The sequence below is a fragment of the Salminus brasiliensis genome, chromosome 15, assembly GCF_030463535.1.
Source record: "Salminus brasiliensis chromosome 15, fSalBra1.hap2, whole genome shotgun sequence".
Lineage (NCBI taxonomy): Eukaryota > Metazoa > Chordata > Actinopteri > Characiformes > Bryconidae > Salminus > Salminus brasiliensis.
Window position 1 is genome coordinate 23364955 of NC_132892.1, and position 20741 is coordinate 23385695.

The 20741-nt window shown below is 44.2% G+C and overlaps 1 protein-coding gene across 2 annotated transcripts in view; it reads right to left on the reverse strand.

The window, feature by feature from the left end:
- Window positions 1–17005, reverse strand: part of bcl9 (BCL9 transcription coactivator) — a 125669-nt gene extending 108664 nt beyond the window's left edge. For both annotated transcript variants that reach the window (XM_072657805.1, XM_072657800.1), the window contains exon 1: window positions 16454–17005. The gene's annotated coding sequence lies outside the window, so the exon portion shown is untranslated. The remainder of the gene's footprint in view (window positions 1–16453) is intronic.
- Between the last annotated feature and the right edge of the window lie 3736 nt (window positions 17006–20741).

A 20741-nucleotide genomic window follows, 5' to 3' on the forward strand; every position in this document is an offset into this window, starting at 1 on the left:
CCAAATGGAAAGCAGCCTCCTCCAGCAGAGCGGCTAAATTATGGAAATAGATAAATAAATAATCATAAAGCAGCCGGTATCATTTCCATGCTGCTGTGACTAATCAGTGTGTGTGTGTGTGTGTGTGTGTTTGTGTGCTTGTGTTGTTCTGGTTCTTGTAACAGGAGCTGGTGAGGAGCACACATGGTGCAGTGGCAACATTGTTTTATATGAAAATTGGAATATCTCTGAGAGAAGCTGGAGGAAACATTTCAGACCGAGATCCCATTATATCCCTAATGAAGTCACTGGAGAACCTCACTCTTCATATCGGCGAAGTCGCAATGCCACAGAATGCTGACCGAACTTCCCACAACAATCACCAGCATCCTAATGTTGACCGCTCGCCTAGTCTTAAATCTCTGACTTAAATAGCACAGATTATTTGCTCCTTTCACAGTGGGCAAATACCCAGCAGGCACAAGGCGTTGACTTGATGTCTGAAAGATGTTGGACTCTTAACGTCGGACAGATGCTGAATTCAGGGTTCACGTCAAAACCCAACGTTGATTAGACGCCACAGCATTATGAAATTTACTAGACGCTGGGTATTAGTCGCCATACTACACAAATAAATGTTCATATTTTAGGTGAATATGATGTGGTCATGTCACATTTGGATAATTTTGCATTTTGCTCACTTGGCAACTAACCAACAAAATATCAGCTGTTGTCACGGTGTTAAACTGACGTCCTGATGCAATTTTGATTACCCGATGTTACAACCTGCATTCAGTCAGATAACAGTGTCTATCCACGTTGTTGCCAGCTAGGTATTTTCTATTTTGGAAAAGCAGCATTCTAAAACAGTGTAAACTAAGGTTAACATTCTAGAACCGTGTAAACTGAGGTTAACATTCTAGAACCGTGTAAACTGAGGTTAACATTCTAGAACAGTGTAAACTGAGGTTAACATTCTAGAACAGTGTAAACTGAGGTTAACATTCTAGAACAGTGTAAACTGAGGTTAACATTCTAGAACAGAGTGAATGGAAAACAACATTCTAGAACAGTGTGAACTGAGGTACACATTCTAGAACAGTGGAATTAAAAACAACATTCTAGAACAGTGCGAACTGAAGTTAACATTAGAACAGCGTAAATTGGGGTAAACATTCTAGAACAGCGTAAATTGGGGTAAACATTCTAGAACCGTGTGACTGGAAAACAACATTCTAGAATAGTGTGAACTGAGGTGGGCATTCTAGAACTGTGTGAATGTGAGGAAACATTCTGGAACAGTGTGAATGGAAAACAACATTCTAGAATAGTGTGAACTGAGGCGGGCATTCTAGAACTGTGTGAATGTGAGGAAACATTCTAGAACAGTGTGAATGGAAAACAACATTCTAGAACAGTATGAATGGAAAACAACATTCTAGAATAGTGTGAACTGAGGCGGGCATTCTAGAACTGTGTGAATGTGAGGAAACATTCTAGAACAGTGTGAATGGAAAACAACATTCTAGAACAGTATGAATGGAAAACAACATTCTAGAATAGTGTGAACTGAGGCGGGCATTCTAGAACTGTGTGAATGTGAGGAAACATTCTAGAACAGTGTGAATGGAAAACAACATTCTAGAACTGTGTGAATGGAAAACAACATTCTAGAACAGTGTGAACTGAGGTAAACATTCTAGAACAGTGTGAATGTGAGAAAACATTCTAGAACAGTGTGAACTGAGGTAAACATTCTAGAACAGTGTGAATGGAAAACAACATTGTAGAACAGTGTGAATGGAAAACAACATTCTAGAACAGTGTGAATGTGAGATAACATTCTAGAACAGTGTGAATGGAAAACAACATTCTAGAACAGTGTAAACTGAGGTAAACATTCTAGAACAGTATGAATGGAAAACAACATTCTAGAACTGTGTGAATGTGAGGAAACATTCTAGAACAGTGTTAACTGAGGTAAACATTCTAGAACAGTGTGAATGTGAGAAAACATTCTAGAACAGTGTGAATGTGAGAAAACATTCTAGAACAGTGTGAATGAGGGGTCACAATCGTAAAAGTGAGGAGAAAATTCTACAGCTTCTGAATGGGGAGATCAATCTAGAACGTAGACTGAAAATCCACATGCTCTTTTTACCACTGCCAAGCGGACATACATACGTCTCAACTAGTCCTATGGCAGATGTCAATGAGCTAAATTAGACAAGTAATGTAACAGCAGCAAGACATTAAGTCCCGGTTTCCTTCAACACACACGTGACTTCATGCCTGTTTCCAGAATGGGACATTTGCATCAAAGCGCTCTGCATTGTGTCTGGAAGAGTCATTGAGAATACAGCTCATAATGTCCAGACAAGCATCCCCTTCTCTCAAGAAGAGACAATGACAGGAAGCCGTGCAGACACAGCCCAGTGCTGGCCCAGTGCCATTCGATGTCCTCCTCCACTTTTAGTGGGCTCCGACCCACCTCCACACATCCCCTGACTCGACCTCCTCCAACGAAACCAGTCATTGCGGAGTTCTACTACAGACTGCACGCTGGCGTAGTCGCCCAGAAGGATTATACTCTATATCAAGAGTATTCGTCGAACAGCAAATAAAAAGTGCTCAGGTGCCATGATGACCAAATTCTGTAGTAAATAAACATGGACCACAATCCCACAATTGCAGAAGTAGCTACATAGAAAATGAAAGGGTTGTGACATGAATTATTAGTGTACAGTGGTTAAAGTTGGTGAAAGTTCCAATATATTAAACTGTGAAGCACAGTGAAGGTAGCACCTGGGGTCGTTTTTGCTGCCAGTGGAACTGCCAGAGTTACATTCCACAAAGTGGGGGGAATAACCAAGACAAATTACAGACAGTTGAAGGTGAAACACAATTGGGTATCCTGAGAGGACACACATCAAAGGTTGTTGTGGAACAGATGAAGCAGGCTAACACTGAGCTTTCAGTCCTGACCTCAACCCAACTCTACCAATTCGGCCAAGAAGAGTGGTCAAACCCTGCCAGAAGCTTGATGGTGGTCACTGAAAAGGTCTGGTCAGTATGGTTTAGTTTTGTTTATATTATATTATATTGGATAGAGGAAAGACACTTCCGTTTGTGACAGGGCTGAGTGTGTAAACATGTAAACAATATACATATGCACAATTCTTCGAGACAAATCAAAGAAGCTCCCCTTTAAGCAGGCAAGAGACAAGTGCAGTACTGTGAATAGGTGTGTAGTATGCAGCAGTGGATTTTGGACGCAGCTCCGCAGACCCCTGGCTGTACCTTTCTGGATGGAGCCGCAAAGGAAGAATAAGGAAATGGCAGCCTCGTCTCGCGTGTACCCAATCGCTCTCGTCAGCTGGAGAGATTCTTTCCCGGAGACGAGCTGAAATTGGATTTCTGTCACCCGGGGCTTGAAGCACTAGCGGCAAAGTGCGGCAAGTAAAAATGGAGGAGTAGAGTGATGACCACACGGCAAGAGCTCAAGGGGTGGGGGGTTGGTGGAGGATTAAAAGTTCTTTTACCTGCTAGCATCTATGCTAACCTCGCACAATACTACAAGGCTAACGAAGTGATTCTGTAGGTCAGTAAATGCAGGTCAAATGCAACATTTGATCACAAAAATCTAATTTTACCCAAATAAAATGGGTCCCAAATGAAAACAAGGTTAGCTGTTTTAGCTAAGGACTCATGGAAGTAAATAAATAAATATCTCAAGACACTACAACATTAGCAAATACAGTACTGTACTCTAGCTGATGCAGGTCAAATGTAAGTTTTTTTTCTCAAAATATTAAAAATGTAATTTGCACAATTTAAGATAAGATAAGATAAGATAGTCCTTTATTAGTCCCGCAGTGGGGAAATTCACAGTGTAACAGCAGAAAGGGATAGCAGGACACTCAGTTACAAAAATTTAGATAAATAAATAATTTACACTATATACACACAATATAGATAAGAATTAAAAAAGCAATAAACAATATTATTTACAGCAAAAGACTCTTAATTGCACATGGGGGTGGGATATTGCACATAGTATTCCCTGAACATGAACATGTGTGTGTAGTTAAGTGTGTGTGTATGTGGTCCGCTGGGAGCAGTGTTGGTTGTGTAGTCTTGTCCTTTATTTCAAATGAAAATCTTTAGTTTTTCCAGCTATGGAAGCTCATACCCCAGCAATTACCACTGAGCAAACTGCGTACCTATTGCTGCGTTCCAACTGAGATGCTGGGATCCAAGTAGTAGATTTCAATCGAATTGCCACTCAAAAGTCAGATTTCCTACGCAGAAAGTCGGGACAGCCTCGCCAACCCCAAGTTCAAAATCCAAGACGGCACTGCACATCAACAGCAATAAAAATAGTAGTATTATACAGTTTATTAGCTCTTTATTCATTTCTGCCTTATTAAATCTGTCATACACACAGCACAACTTCTTGTCATACACACAACACAAATTTTTCGACGTGTTTCCATGAAGTGGCGCAAAATACCATATAATGCATTATTATCAACTGGTCTTGCAAACAACGCTAACCTGGGACAATCCTAACAATGCTAAACTGGGACACAAAAAGTGGGAGATATTTTGGTTAGATTTACCATAAAACACCGGTAAAAGATTGTTAAACCTTTCGCTAACTGTATGTCCTTAGACTAACAAAATGAGATCTGTACTCTGAAGGAATGCATGTCAAATATAAGACTGTCCAAACATTCGATTACTGTTCATTGCAAGTGATCAGATCGGATTTGCAAGTCCGAACTCGCGATACAAACATATCTGCATGGGTTGCTGTGATAAAGATATAGGCACCAATGAACTGCTTTTATACGCTGAAGAAGTCGCTCTGGGTCTGACATGGTCGCTGTCTGTCGCGTTGCGGGTGACACAAAAAAAATTGAAATCTGATTTGAGCAGCAAAAGCAGCCAGACTGAGACGCATCTGTACAAATCCGATTGTAATCACATTTCAAACCACCTCCAAATGTGGTTTGGATCCGATTTTCGAAAATCGTATTTCATGTGGTTTTTGGCTGTCCAGACTATGAAAAATCAATCTGGATCCAATCTAGATATGCCAAAAATCTGATTTGGGCTGGCAGTCTGAACATAGCCTAAGATAAATATTACAAACAACTGATGGAAAAATAATAATGACGAGGTCTGATATAAAATGATTTAGTTAAAAATGCTGCTGCTGAAACTAAAAAAAAACTATTTAGCAAACAAATTTACTAAGGATAAGAAAAAAAATAAGAAATGAATAATAAATTAGACGGTTGGTAGAAAACGGGCGATAAAAGTGGCATTTTGTGTAATACTTACCAGCGGCCCACCCATAAAATAATGAGCCAGTGCCAGTGGACCACCAGCTTTGTTGGTAGTGGGCCAACAGTGGTTCGATATTCTCTTGCTATCAGGGAACAAAATTTAGAGGGCTTTAAAATGGCTGCTACTACTGTTTTAAACTATGCAACTTTGCCTTTGTCCACCATTTGTAAAAGGTACGGCATATTTAAATGGTGGTCACGTATCAAGCACATTGTTACGATGGTCATTCTCCAACACTTCATGTTATCCAACAAAAGGTGGCAGGTGAAAAACAGTGCCACGTGCCACCAATGCTAACTAGAGGAGCACATTGTTCATTATGTAAACACTGCTCTGAAGGCCAGTTAACTGTGGCCGCTGCTCAAGGTTAACGAAAAGATATGGAATATGGAAAAGCAAAGCTGTTGCAAGGTCGGTTCTGTGTGAAGTAAAATTAATTAGGCAACGCTAATATGGGGGTTTTGAAGGTCAACACAGGCTCTCTTCAAGAAGAGACAGTCTCTCAAGTGCATCTTATATGTTGTAGTGTCTGACGATGTTGAATTGAGCAGAAGAATCTGTTGATTGTAATCAAGGATCAGCTGAAGAGACTGGTTTCTCTCTTCTCGCTCGTTCTTTTTCCCTCTTAGCGACTAAAGAGCCTGGGAGAAGAAGAAGAAGAAGAAGAGGAGGAGGAGGCGGTGGTGGAGGAGGAGGAGAGATCAGGGGAAGGGAGGGGAGGGGAGGGGAGGGGGGGGAGTATGTGAGCATCACATCAGCGATGATTACACACCAGGCGCAGAAGCATGCAGCCAGCAATGCCATGGCAACAACGCTCTTCTCTCTCTCCAATCCAGGCAGGTGATCCACTTAGAAGATAAGTGATCTCTCCCATTCGCTTGTGCTATGGCTTGCTGTCACTCTCGCGCCTTGGATCGCTTATCCGCATTCTCCCCGTGTCTGTTGCTATGTTGCCTCGCCACTCTCTTCACCTCTGAATTACCTCTCCTTTCCTTTCTGTTTGTCTTTCTGTCGGCTTCTCTACTCACAGTCTCTCGATTTAGCGCAATCTTCATCTGTGACAGCCAGCAGGGCAAGAACGAGATGATGATACAGCGTACCCAAACGTGATCTGCCCAAATGGGACCAGTTGAAAGCTCTTGCCTAGCTCCCTTAACGCGACCCATTCACTGCCTCAAATGAAACCCCGGACAAATCACTGCTGCTGTCAGTGCTGAGGTCTATGCTGAGACCATTAGGCTTTCAGCAAATCGAGTAGTGTGTACACAGTCGCAGGTGCTTGGAAACAGGATCCAAGATGGCAGTCATGCTAGTCATACAGACGGACGCCAAGATGGCAGCAAGAGCCTCTTAGAATGTGCGCCGCCTCCAAGTCTCCACTGTTGCTAGTGCTTAATGAACCAATTTCTACCTGGGAAACAGGTGTGTGCTCTCCGCAGCCAATCCGTGACATGTGGTAGACGGTGGAACCCAAAACCGGCAGGACTCCTGAGCGTCTGAGTGAACTGAACTGCAGCGACTGGAGCCAAAATGGCTCCAGGTGGGGTAACATTATCGTGGGCCAAAATGGCACCCAGCTTTGCATGTCTGGCTTGTAGCAGTGGGTCTCTGGTCTTAATAAGGACGACTTAGACACCCGGATAAGGCCTGTTTGCGATACAACTGGACCTGACCGACTCTTTTTGCTATTAGCAGTCTCAGGGACAGATGGAGAAGCTATTAGACAACTCAACCACCAGGGAGAGAGCCAGAGCTACTGCAGCACATCCTTGTCACATGACTATGCCTTCTATGACCGAAGTTTGGAGGTTAGGAGGTCAAGGGCACTTCAGTCATGTCCTGGTGGTTCAGGGCCGATCCATCCATTTTTCCCAAAAATGTTTACATGGCCAATGGGGAGTAGAAACTAGTAGACCTAGTTATCAGGTTTTATTTAGTTATAATGCTAACTGACCTCAAATAGCTCTTAGCGGATATATTAAAAACTAGTGGAGCACTAGTTAGCAGGTACCGTAGCGCTACCGGACCCCAAATGGCTATTAGCAACACTACTGAATAAAAAACCTAGTGGGGCTGGTTATCATGTGTTATTTGCTAATTGCCCCCCCAAAAATCTATTAGCAATACTACTAAAAACGAGTGAAGCTGGTTAGCAGGTCATATTTGATTCATTTTAACTGACTCCAAATTGCTATTAGCAGAGTTATCATGTTTGCTAAAGCAAAATGGCTGCAATCTGGGTTTAGTTCAGAGAGCCTTCTCCTGCATTAGCAATAATATTGTAACTGCTATCCAAAATGCAACACATGGACAGCTTCTGTTCCAAAGCTAACATGCCCTAAAGGAATGGTTCTCCATGCTTCCCCCAGACATTACGTTTTTGTGTGTGCATTTGTGAGTTATCCCTGCTCTAACACATCTGACTCATCTCACTAGGTAATTATCAAGCCCATTAAGAGCCAAGTAAGGTGCATTAGAACTGGAAGAAACACAAAAGTATGGCGCAGATGGTTGAGATTCAGAAGGTCTTAAGGCTTTCACAGCCATCTCTTTTTTTTTAACATCAACAGTCCTGTTTTTTTTTTCCTGTCATCATTCTGTTCTCTCCTCCCCGTTCCAGCTTTCTCTCAAGCCTCCTTCATGGAACACAGCAGAGAGCAGAGGCCAAGGCCAGATGTCTGATTGGTGTCTGGCCGAAGCTGTGCAGTTCTGAGAATCACACATCGATCTCGATATCAATTATTGGTGTGTGCTGCTCATCTTTTTTTCCCTTTTTACCCCACCTCCCCTTCTGCAGGCATCTAGAAATTGCTTAGCTATAAGCCGTGGCAAATTTTTCACCACTTTGGGCAGAAATCCATGTCGATTACGCGGCCAATCGATGCCCTGAGTCTCTGGCTCAGCGGCGTTGCTAAACCCATCAATGATCAGCCCAGTGTGGGAGGAGGGGACTGGACCGGAACGAGGGAATGAGAGAGAGAGGGGAATAGAGAGAGATAGGGGATGGAAAGAGAAGGTGGGGTGCAACAAATAAGGGGTAGCTTGATTTTTTTACTCTTCACTGGATCTGTAGTTGGGCACTGAGGTGAGCCAGAATGAAACTCAAACATGTGTGTACCTGTATGTGAGGGGGGTCTGGTGTAATCGTTTGTTGGAAGATGTGTGAGGTATGTCCTGAATCGCTGGTGAAGCGTAGGGAAAGCTGTGATTTGCAGCAGGCGGAGGCAGGGGGGGAGTAAAACCAGGGAGAAGCAAAGAGAGGGATAGACATAGATAGAGTTAAGGGGGGTGGGGAGCGGGCTGGGATAAGAACAATCCCATCCAGACCAGGCAAACATCTGCTGTGGATAGAGAGAGATAGAGGGAAAGAGTGGAGAAGAAAAGAAGGGAGATAAAGAAAGAAGAAAGCTGAGGAAGAAGAGAGAGGGAGCGGTTCCTCCATCTCCTACTGCCTGAGTGTGAGTGACACGCTGTGGCTGAGGCTTCAAAGGCAAAGTAAATTACACCCCCTTTTTCACTCGGATCACACACGACGTTAGCCCGAGATGTAGCAGTAGCAGCAGCAGCAGCAGCAGCAGCACAGGAATATCCCAGCAGACGTGTTGCCTGAACTCACAGCTCCACCAAAAGGGCAGAAGCCTCTAGGGAATTGGAAGTGGGTATATCCAGGAAAAATGTACGTAGAGATGTTGCTCTGTCCAATCACAAACCTGCCTAAAAACAACAGCCGGATATCATATTTTGACAGAGATTCCACTCTATTCGTTCCCAGGTTGTGACTGCTTTGGTTCCTGAAGACAACCTGTTAAATACTGTGATGGTGCCCCGTCAAAGCATGGACTCCACAAGCAAGTCCTTCTAGCCTTCGCTCCCCACATGCATCAGTGAGCCTTGAGTGTCCATGACCTTGTAGCCGGTTCACCGGTTGTCCTTCCTGGGAACGCTTTTGGTAGGCACCAACCTCTGCATCCTGTGAACACCCCGTAAGACCTTCCATTTTGGAGATGCTCCGACCCAGTTTTCTGGCCATCACAGTCTGGCCCTTATCAAAGTGGCTGATGAGTGATTTGTCAATGCACTGTTACACCCCAATTGCCTAGAAGAGTATGAAGCACCCAAGCATTGGTTGATGAGCAGTGATACTGTGATCAGTGGAGGGACAGAACTCCATCCAGTGCCGTTGGAATGGATTGCAGTGGCATCCATGATCTACAGTTAGTCATTCAACATCACTAGCTGACCTAAATGCAAAAGCCCTCTGTATACTTCTTGAGAAGATAACCTTCATCTGGCTTTGTTGAACAAAATTATGTAATGCGGAAAAAACTAAGACCTGCAGATGTTACCGAGGGGCTTCATTCACACAATTGCATCACATGACAAAGCCTGTGATGGTCAGTCCTGAAGAGGCGACACTTTACAGTGTGCAATCATCTTCCAGTAGTCATGGAAATGGCCATAAAAATGACCAGCAGCACTGGAGTGCCCATACAAAGGTGGGTTCAGGTTTCGAACTTTGTTGCACTAAAAGTATACTGAGACCTTAATGCTCAATTGGGTCCCAATAACAACTCATGCACAAACCCACTCAAAGCCCATGCTCACCTGGAACCCACCTAGCCCACATTCACCCATGTTCCAGCCATCAGAATTAGCCTTGAAAGGCCTTCGCTAGTGGGCCGGGTGTATGTAAATTGTGGGGCTGTAAACCCAGTATAATGAGTCAAGGCTGTTACATAACAGTTTGGGGGGTTGGAATTGACATGTTTCCATTTGTTTTGATCATTAAAATATCGTCATACATATCATGCATTACAAACATGTATCGCAATATAATATTTTTGCAATGTATTCCAGTGGTTTGATGTGAAGAATTATTTATTTGCTACCAGTCAAAGAATAAGGAAAGAGGTCCCATCTAGACCATAATCGTATCTCTTAATCTATCATAAAAAAGTGTTGGGCATCTATCCCCAGACTCATAGCCCTCTATGTAATAACTATGTGATACAGCTTGTAGAGTCATGAAATGCTTTACATATCAGGATCCAAACCGAGATAATGGTTAGTGTCCAAATTGAGACACAGCAGCAACATTCAGCTTGCCTCATCAAGCTTAGCTGCCCTAGCCTAGTCTCTCTCTCTTTGTCTATCTCTCACTCCCTCTCCCTCCTTCCATCTCTCGCAGTGTCTCTCCCTCTCCTAAACCCGTGCCTCCTTCTTCATGCCATGAATACAAATGTGCTTTAAAACCCAAGACATCATCCTTCCCCTCTCCTCCCTTCTTCTCCCTCTCCATCCCTCCTTCCCTCCCTCCATCTCGCCGTGATAGGCACCTCTAAATGAATTTACAATCATCTCGCCTCAGAGGCGCATGCAGCGGAGCTCAGCGCACACATTCCCGCCTATTCAAAAAGTTATTAGTCCGGAGAATATGCTGGATTAATGCAGGAGCCCGCGTTCAAAAGCAGGAGGAGGCTTTAGAATGGAGAGAAATAGACTCTCAGTTTCTCTCTTACTCTCTCTCTCTCTCTCTCTCCCTCCCTCACTCTTTCTCTCCCCTTCTCCCCTCCTTTATTTTGTGGATTGAATATCTTTCTGCCGACCGACCAAGATTTGCCTAGGCCTCGACGAGATAATGAAACAATTATGACCGCGCGGCGGCGTATCCTGGCATTAACTAAACTGTCATCTAACTAAATGCGTTTTATGTTTGCTGTGGGTTATTAACCGTCGTTGTAACGCGGCTATAATTTATGCATTGGATATTTGACAACTGTGAAGAATAAACCCATTTATTTCCTTTCGCAGCCCTCTCCGGAGGAACATTCCTCCTTCCTGATGATGGAATCCCTCGCTCCCTCTCCCTCTCCTTCTCATCCCCTTTTAACGGCAGATCTCTGGGGTTCCTTTAGCCTCCATTATTTACTTCCATCTCTCCCTCTGTCTCTAATTTGCTTCTGTTTGTCTTAGACCATGATTAGAAGGAGGGAGCTTGTTTTGAGGCCTGCTCGCACGCTCCTCAGGCTTCGAGAAGAGTGTGTCTTGGGTCGCACCACTGGAATTCAGTCTGAATAGCTTTACAGTGAGAGTTTGTGCATGTTGAGATTGTTTTAGGTGGCAAAGTCGTCTTCGTCTCTAAACAAAAACATTCAACCTTTCCATTACAATTTTTCAAATGGTATCATGACTGATTCCCACACACTAGCTAGTCCCCCCCCACTGTGTGATTCCACCAGCACTGGGAGGGTCTAGCACATGATACCACAGGGACATGTAAAGCCAGCGTACCACTTCTTTTTGAACTGGTGCTGACACAACATTATTGGACAGCTCAACACACTTGAAGGATAAGACTAACTACCAATTCTGATACATAAACTAACAGACAACCTCACTGACTAGCATCGTGCTGAATTATGGGGTAGAGGAAGGGTCATCTTTCCCACCCAGAGAGAACTAAGCCAGTTATTGTTTCTTGGGACTTCAAGATCAGACTCACGAATGAACGAACAAGCTAACAAACAAGCAAACTTCACTGAAGGAAAGATTGTGTAGCTATTTAGGGACTGCTTTTAAGAGCTGAATGGATTTCACAAAGCTGGTATTACAAACATTATGTTTACATTTCACGCAAAATTACAGTACCAGAGTTTAGCTTGGTTTGCTCAAGGTGCCTGACTAGTGCCTACTCTAACCCACTGGCAGTATCTGCTTTTGAGAAACCCTTAAACCTAATCCAATTTGTTAAAGAGATCTTAGATCTTTCACATTGGGTAACAACTTTTACATCCATTTTGAAAAAAATATTATTATTATTATTATTATTATTAATAGTTCTCCTATGGCAGTGGTTCCCAACCTAGGTCCTAGAGGACCCCCTGGTCTGCACATGGTGGTAGTTTTCTGCTCTAACACACTGTCTTCTACTCTAGAAGGGCATGTTAATTAGCTTATTAGCTGGATCAGGTGTTTTGGGAGTAGGTTAAATACTAAAATGTGGAGAGTGGGGGATCCTTCAAGACTAAGGTTGGGAACCACTGGTCTATAGCATACTTTAAAGAACTTTTAGCAGCTTTATTTATAGCAGTTATAATATATATATTAGCAGTACAGCCCCTGTTTAAGCTACTCCTTTGGCTAATTCTGTCCAGTTGGTATCCTCAATGGTTAGCACCTAGAGCTGAAAGGTAGCCTCACATAAACATTACATTATGTCATTAAGTTTGGTTTGCCACAACTCCATTTTAGTGAGCCACTGGTTGATAATCCTATATGAACACTCACTCGAACACACACTCACAAGCTCAGCATATTAATTTCACAACTGAATAGCTTTTAAAGACTCTTTACAAACACACACACACACACAGATACACAGTACACCTCAGCTTTGTCTCACGTTTCAGAAAGTGGCACTTGGGGCTGAAAGCTCTTTCCCCATTCAGTCTCTTTGCGAACTCTTTCACAAATACCTCACCAACAAATACTATGCAGGCCACAACCCGTCCCCTCCACAAACAGATAAACAAACAGCAAATCAGGCAGAAATAAACAAAACAGTCTGGGATCAAAGCCGCCATTACGAAGCGATGGCTCGGGCTAATGCGTCAGCATATCTGAGGCTTTTTAAGCCTTTGATTGAGCTTCAGGTTTGTGTGGGCGCAGATCCTCCGAGTTCACCGCCAGAAGCGTGCCTGCATTTGATCTACAGCAATTTTTGGTTTTAACAAAAGGTCAAAAGGTTAACACCTCAGGACAACCTCAAATGTGGTTAGGGAGCTTAGTGTCACGAAGGCAGCTTGTAAAATATTGTAAAAAATATATATAAAAAAACGTTCTTGCTTTTTTTTTTTTAATGATCTTGTTTGGTTTGCTATGCAGTTTTTTTCTTCGTGTTTCAAAATGTTCACCTCTCAGTCCATACAATCTGTACAGGGAACCAAGACCCTGTTTACACCCAGTCTCTTCATGTGACTAGTATCTGGATTGTATCCTGATAAAATTTTAACCATGTGTTTACACTTGGTAGTCAAATGCGTCCCTGGTTACTCAGACTGCAATCAGATCGCTGTGTGTGGTGGAATATGCAGATTAGCTTGTTGCTCTGTAATTATTACTGGTGTTTGGGTTGTACTGGGAGGTGTTTTGGTTGTTAAATGCATCTTGGAGAGATGGATGTGTTTACTCTGCTGTAACATGTGGCTCAAATGTGTCTCAGACCACCTCCTGAAGTCCTTTGAGTGATGGGATTGGTATCTGATTTAAGTCTTGGGTGTGTTTCCACTCGCAGTTTTATGTGTCGTGACCTTATCCAGATATAATCCTGATACTCAAGAAGCATGAACTGCAAACTCAGATATTTTTGTGATGTCACAAAGACCAAAGACCAAAACACTGCCTGTCAATTTAGACAATTTCACTCCACTGATTCAAGTTAAATGTAATGAAGTTCAGCTTGAATGAGGAAAGATATAGAGCATCTAATCAGAACAGAGATGTTTTACGTATATCAGTTTTAAAGGCCCTGTAACAAGCATGTGCTTCTTCCGAGACACGTGAAGTGGCACTGTTTCTTTTCAAACGTCCGCTAACACAACATCAGTGGGCAGCCAAGTGTGCTTTGAGGAGAGCACTGATGTCTAATTCTGTTACATTAACAAACAGACGCCAGTCCTGGCATAAAGTGGACATCCAGCATCTGATCTAGCTGACCCAGCACATCCTAGCATGTTAAAACATACAGGACGAGGACGTGGCCTTTTGCACAGTCAGTTAATTCAACAAATAAACCCTGTATCAAAAACATCCCCAAATCAGTTTACTGGGTCACTCTGCTTGCCATCAGCAGCCGGGGTTCGAGAGAGCACAATTGACATTGATCTCTCTGGGTGGGTAGAAGGCTCGCTCTCTCTTTTTTTCTCCACAACACTTCAGTGTGATGCTGGGCAATTCATCCGAGCTGGGTACCCGGCGCTTTCCTCCGAGAGTGTTGGTTGCCCGGTGATGCAGCAGCGGTGGCAGTTCGAAATGAGGCGATGGCTGGTTGCGCATGTGTCGGAGGAGGCATGTGTCAGTACTCACAATCCTAGTGTCGGGGGCATTACATGTGATTGGGGAGAGTACAAATGAGTGGGTTGGATAATTGCTTGTCTAAAAAAAAAACAAGCGTTGCGTTTCCCTACAAATTCAACCTTTACTGTCCAGCATTAAAGACGTAATTCATTTTTTTTTGTATCTAATCATAATTATTTGCAGGTTTACCTTAAACACAACCATTCAGCCAAGACATGTTTGATTTCTGACATTTACAAACAAAATTCACATGTCATTTGTATTGTTTTTTTCTATGCAACATACTTTTGCCCATGTCTGTAGATAGCAGTACATCATACAGGGCCAGGAAGCACATAAACCAGCCAGATCTGACAAACGTCTTCACCTCAGCACAGTTTAAGGAAAGTGCGTGATGATTTAGGCATGCAGGGTTCCATTACTTGTTGGCAGCATTAGCCTTGTAGCTCCAGCGAAATAATAAAAAGTATAGAAGCAAACGTCACACACTCTTGACTACATTGGGGGCATATAAGAACTCATCAAACTTTGGTTATAGAACAGTTATAAACATTATAAACGTCCTTTCTTGTGGACGCTGCTCAGGGGCGGACAGCCACATGGCACAGTAGAGTAACGCAGCGAGTAACTTCCAGCACAGCTGGAGGACAACAGACACTTCACCTTTACTGCTCAATATTCTGACCACCAGCGTTACGTAACGTTGATAAATATTTCATCAAGCGTTAAATGATTAATCCAGCTCACTGTACCTTTAAATCAGAGTCGGTGGACAACAGGTACAGTATACATGTACAGTATTGATACCACAGTACAGAAACACAACTAACACCTCAACACTGAGAGGACAGGTCAGTCACAGGCTATATGGCTGCTCTCTGATAGGCCTGTAGGCACACACATGAACTCAGTATCAGTATCTTCATCATGGACCTCAGTAGCTTTAACAACAGGCAACATAGATGAAGGTACGTGCTTGTGTTTGTCAAGAGGGAAAGAGGGAGGGAAAGGGATAAAGAAAAAGACAGAGGGACAGTGAGTAAGAGAGAGGAGGAGAGAGAGTGAAGAGGGTGAGAGAAACATGGAGAGATATAGAGAAATTTCACGAGAAAAGTGAAGAGGAAGAGAGAGAGAGAGAGAGAGAGAGAGAGAGATGATGAGAGACAGACAGGGGCAGAGAGAAATGTAGAGACATTCACAAAAAGAGAAAGACAGAAGAGAAAGAGACGGAGAGAGAGAGAGAGAGAGAGAGAGAGAGAGAGAGAACCACTGCAGCTTCTCAGGAACAGCTGGTGGAGTGAAAGCAGACTGCAACCGCCACACTGGGTACAGACAGTGAGCCCCCCAGGCAGAATAGAACCACCCCCACCCCAAAACACACACACACACACCTCCAATCACTGCACAATTCACCTGCTGCTGCCGAGAGTGACAAAGCTGACACATGGGGGGTACAATACAGCCACACACGCTCAAATCTCTTAAAGACCCCAAAACTCCCCCCCACCCCACACACACACACCAAAACACCACCGCACACACATACCATGAATTGGGGGGGGGTGTACTGGCATGGTAAGCAGTCCGTTTTCAGACTATCCAATGACAGATTCCAAACTCTCTCACCCCGAGCCCTTTCCATCACACACGCACATACACGCGCACACACACATACACACACTATCCCTCTCTCTCTCTCTCTCTCTCTCTCTCTCTCACACACACACACACGCGCGCGCGCGCGCATTCTGATGGACTAAGAATAACGACGTCCCCATAGCTGGTGTTGGTGTGTGTGTATGTGTGTATGTGTGTGTGTGTGTGTTATAGTAGGTGAACAGTTGAACGCGCGCACGCGCACGCACATACTCACTCACTCACTGTAACCAAGAATAACTCAATAACACCACTGCCATTTCAACCCCCCCTCCACCCCACCCCCAGACCCCCTCTCCGCCCCCACCGTCAACACCCCCATCCTATCCTATCCCAACCCCCCTGAAGAGAAACGACAAGAAGAACAGAAGAAATAGAGACTACTCACCCTCTCTCTCTCTCTCTCTCTCTCTCTCTCTCTTTATCGCTCTGTCTATCTCTCTCAACCCGCTGCTGTTGCTGCTGCAGCTTCTCCTCCTCCTCCTCTTCTTCTTCTTCTTCTTCTTCTTCTTGTTCTCTCTTCTTTCAGCTCTTAGCCCCCCTTTCTCTCTCTCTCTCTCGCTCTCTCTTCTGTCTCTCACTCACTCTCTCTCTCGTTCACGCGCGGCCCCGACACAAAACGAGCGCGCACGGCATCGTTTGGGCTCCGTTCATCGTTTTGTTTCCTCGGCCGTTTCTCCCCGAGCTTTTGTCCCCCTCCCCTTTGTCCACCGCGCCGGCCCGGAGGAGACGAAGAGGAAGGAGAAGGAGAAAGAGGAGGAGGAGGTGGAGGAGGAGAAGGAGGAGGAGAAGAAAAAAGTGCACACACACATCCACACAAAAGGCTTCTCTTTCCCCGCAATCCGCGGTCCCCTTCAGCATCGAGACTCTAGGACAACATCAAAGCGATTCGGGGGGAACACTTGAGGGGCCTATTGTCTCCGCTTTGGTGTGTTTTTCTATCGGTCGTCCCCCCCTCCCGCTTTCCGCCACTTGGTACGGTCCGGCCAATTCACGCCAAGTAGCTTTCACACATGCAGGGGGAGGCTTGTCTCAGGCAATTGCTGACAAGCTACAAACAAGGCGGCCACCCCCCCTCTCTTTTCCTTTCTCAACACACTCACACACACACTCTCTCTCTCTCTCTGTGTCACATACACACGCACACACTCTCGTAGACATATATACACACACACCCCTTTTTTCTCACTGTGCTTCGAGCCCTCTTTTGCCACCCGCTCTCGACCCTTCCAGCACCATTCAAGCTACCCCCCCTTTTTTTGCCCCTTTTTCTATGAGCTCCTTGAGGTCTGACGTGTTAACACACACACACACACATATACACACATCCACAGAGGCTTAAGGGTCACCACTGCTTTCTCTTTCTCCCTGCTCTTCTCACAGTTCTCTCACAGAGAAACTAAGAGAGAGAGAGACAGGGGGGAGAGGAAAAGTGAGAAAGGGGATGGGGTTGGGGGTTGGGAGGGATGGTGGTATCCGTCCCCTCATCTGGGTCCTGCGGCTCAGGCCTGGAGAAAGAGAGAGAGAGAGAAAGAAAAAGAGGGAGAGAGAGGGGGGAAAAAGGGGAACTGAGGGGTGGGCAGGGGGCCGCAAAAGGAGAGAAAGAGAGAGAGAGAGAAGGGGGGGAGGTGTGGGTTTAGGAACAATGGAGCACAGACCCCAATCTGGGAGATGAAAGTGGACCGTCTGGCCTTAACTTTTCAAGTTCTGACCCATTTCAAAGCCTGTCCGACTGTGAAGTGTGTATTTCGGCAGCGCGAATGTGTGAGCACAGGCTCGGCGAGGTTTATTCAAGACGCACCACGTTTCTCCCCTTCGAACGTCCGGAGCATCTGATAAAGTCGGGAGAGGCACAAGTAAGTCAAGAAGGGGCAAATAAGAGAGAACCGAAGAAAAAGAGATGACAGCTGGGAGTTACACAGACATGTGCATCGGCTGAGGAGACTTTTGGCTTAAGATGGGGGTCAAAGGTCAGCTGGAGATGTTTGATGAGGCACTGTTGAGTATGAAACCGGGAAGCTTGTCTAGGATTATCCTGTTGTATGAGGAAAAAAGTGAGGAAAGTTCACCCTTAGAGATTCAATGGATGAAATAGTAATAATAAAAAATAGTAATGTCCATAGTTTTGTGCTAGAGGCTAATGTAGCTATCAAGCAATGGAAGCTACTGTCCTAGAAAATAGCATTGTATAATTATTTTTATTATTACGTGAGAATTGCTTTTGCTTGCTTTTGAGCTTCTATACAGTCGGGATGTGTAATTTAGAATGTGTAATGTTGTTATTTGGTATGCAGTTTGTGCTGCAGAGTGACCAAAATTAAATGTCAGTACAACATCTTATTCCAATGTCAATGTGACGTAGAATAGTAACGCTAGCTGTCGTTGATATTTTGTTGGATTTAAAGCAGCTTTATGTGAAAATTAGTATTTTCTTGCTCCTGGGCTCCCCCTACAGTCGGGAAGTGGGACTTGTGCTTTGAGTCATCACTGAAGGACATGCTTTACACATGCATTTCTTGACAAGCTGAGAGATCTGAGATGAGAGAATCATTGCTGAAAGTGAAAGAAGCATGCGGACTGAAGCGATCAGGTAATATTACAGGATGTTATGTTAAAAGCCCACTTCCAGCCCGCTTCACCGAAATTACGTAGTGTAGTGGTGTGCCGAGCCGCTTGGGTTCCAATATTGCTTTTTGATGGCCATGTCACTTTGATTTGACCAAAATTCATAACTGAATAACCGAAAGCGGAATACAGCTTTAGTTTTAGTTTTAGTTTTAGTTTTACTAGAACAGTTTTTTTTACTAGAATTTGGCTAAGTAGTGTAGTGAAAGAACAACAGTGTATGAAAGCATAAAAACGATATGAAACACTGGATTGAATTAAACAGATGCAGCTTATGGATTCAGTGCTGCGCTACAGTATACTGCATAACACGGCTATTAGCTTTTAATGCTAGTTAATTATACCATTTAGCATCTTTACCATGGTGTAGAGAAGAGAAGACTATTCTGCTAATATTTGGTTAATAAAGTGAGGAAAAGTCCTGACAGGAAAGAGTTAACATTTGTGCAGGGAGAGAGGAGGGTGGGGGCGGAGAAAACACACACACACACACACACACACACACACACACACACACACACACACACACATACGGCCTTCCATTGAGAATTGGTGGCAGTGCGAGGCCTGAGATTGAGCTAAACTATTCGGGCTGTGTGTGCGCTGTTTAAGTGGTCTGTGCAGAAAATATGTGTGTGTGTGTGTGTGTGTGTGTGTGTGTGTGTGATTCACCGTCTCACACTGGCCTCAACATCTAAGATAAAATCACCCAGTTCTTTGAGGCATTTCGAGGCACAAACTTGATCACAGTGTGGAGACGTGTGGCGGTGTGGAGAGATGGTTCAGGGTGGACGATGAAGAGAAAGTGCTGAGGTCATTATTAGACATTTCCATTTTACCCCAGCGTTTGAGCTGCTAATGCTAATGCTGTGAAAGGCATCATTGTGATGAATTAGTGAGAGCGTGGCTCGCTGTGGTGGAAGGAGGAGTCTGTTCCTGGCGGGGATGAATCATAAATGGCCCGCTTGGACTGACTGGGCCTATTTTAAAGAGGCCTCACCGGCCGGGCTCAATTTGACCAGGCCTGCAATTCAGCCGTCTGAGCACCTAGCAATCAATACTGGTGTGTGGTCACGTATTTGTCATCTTATGGGAGCCTAATGTCTCCAGGAAAATGGAAAACATGAACATTTAGACACTGTGGAAATACCTGGCTGCTCCATCAGGAGGAGGAGGTTATTTTTATGGTGAAAAAGTAAAAGGCGTAATGACTGAAGTGACTGATGTCAAATAGGGATGCACTGTTATGGGAATTCTGGGCTGATGCAGACATCCAATATTTTCCGTAATCTGTCATGTCTGCAGATACATGAACATAAACAGAGATTGAGACCTAATCAACCTGGATTAACTTTACAGAGCAGTGCAACAGTGTGTAGAGTTAGAAACTCATACAGTAAATACAGCACATTTAAATATTGGTCGAATGTATACATTTTTAATCATATTTATTCTCTATGTAAATCTACCAGATGTAATAGTGCATATTAACTTTACTCTTAATATTAAAAATTAAAGGAGAATTTCAACATGAAAAAGCTGGTTCTGAGTGGTTTTGAGCGTATTTGAACGTATTGAGTCCTAACTTTCTCACATGTGGCTCATATGGGTGAAATGTGGGCTCCCAGGTGGGCTCCAGGTGGGCATGGGCTCTGATTGGGTTTGTAAGTGTGTTGTTACTGGTACTCATCGCTACAGCCCACCCTTACCTCTCGTGTCCCATCTAGGCCCCATGTGCAGTGTGAAACCCAGATGCGGCCCATGTCTAACTCCTCCTGGTTCCATCGCTGACCCTGTTCGGACCCTGGTGGGCATCTGTAAAAATGTGGGGGCCAACATGGAACCCATGGACAAATCCTTCTGGCTCATGTTATCTGAGCAGTGGTGGTACCAGAAATCAGACATTTTAATATTACAGTTTGAAAACCCAGTGGACAAATGTGGCTTACTGGTGGTTTTGGATTGTAGCCAGTTGTATTTGTGCCGTAGATGCTGTAGACAAAGTGTTTGTTACTGAGGGTGAGATTAGAGTTGAGTGTAGCAGAGATAAT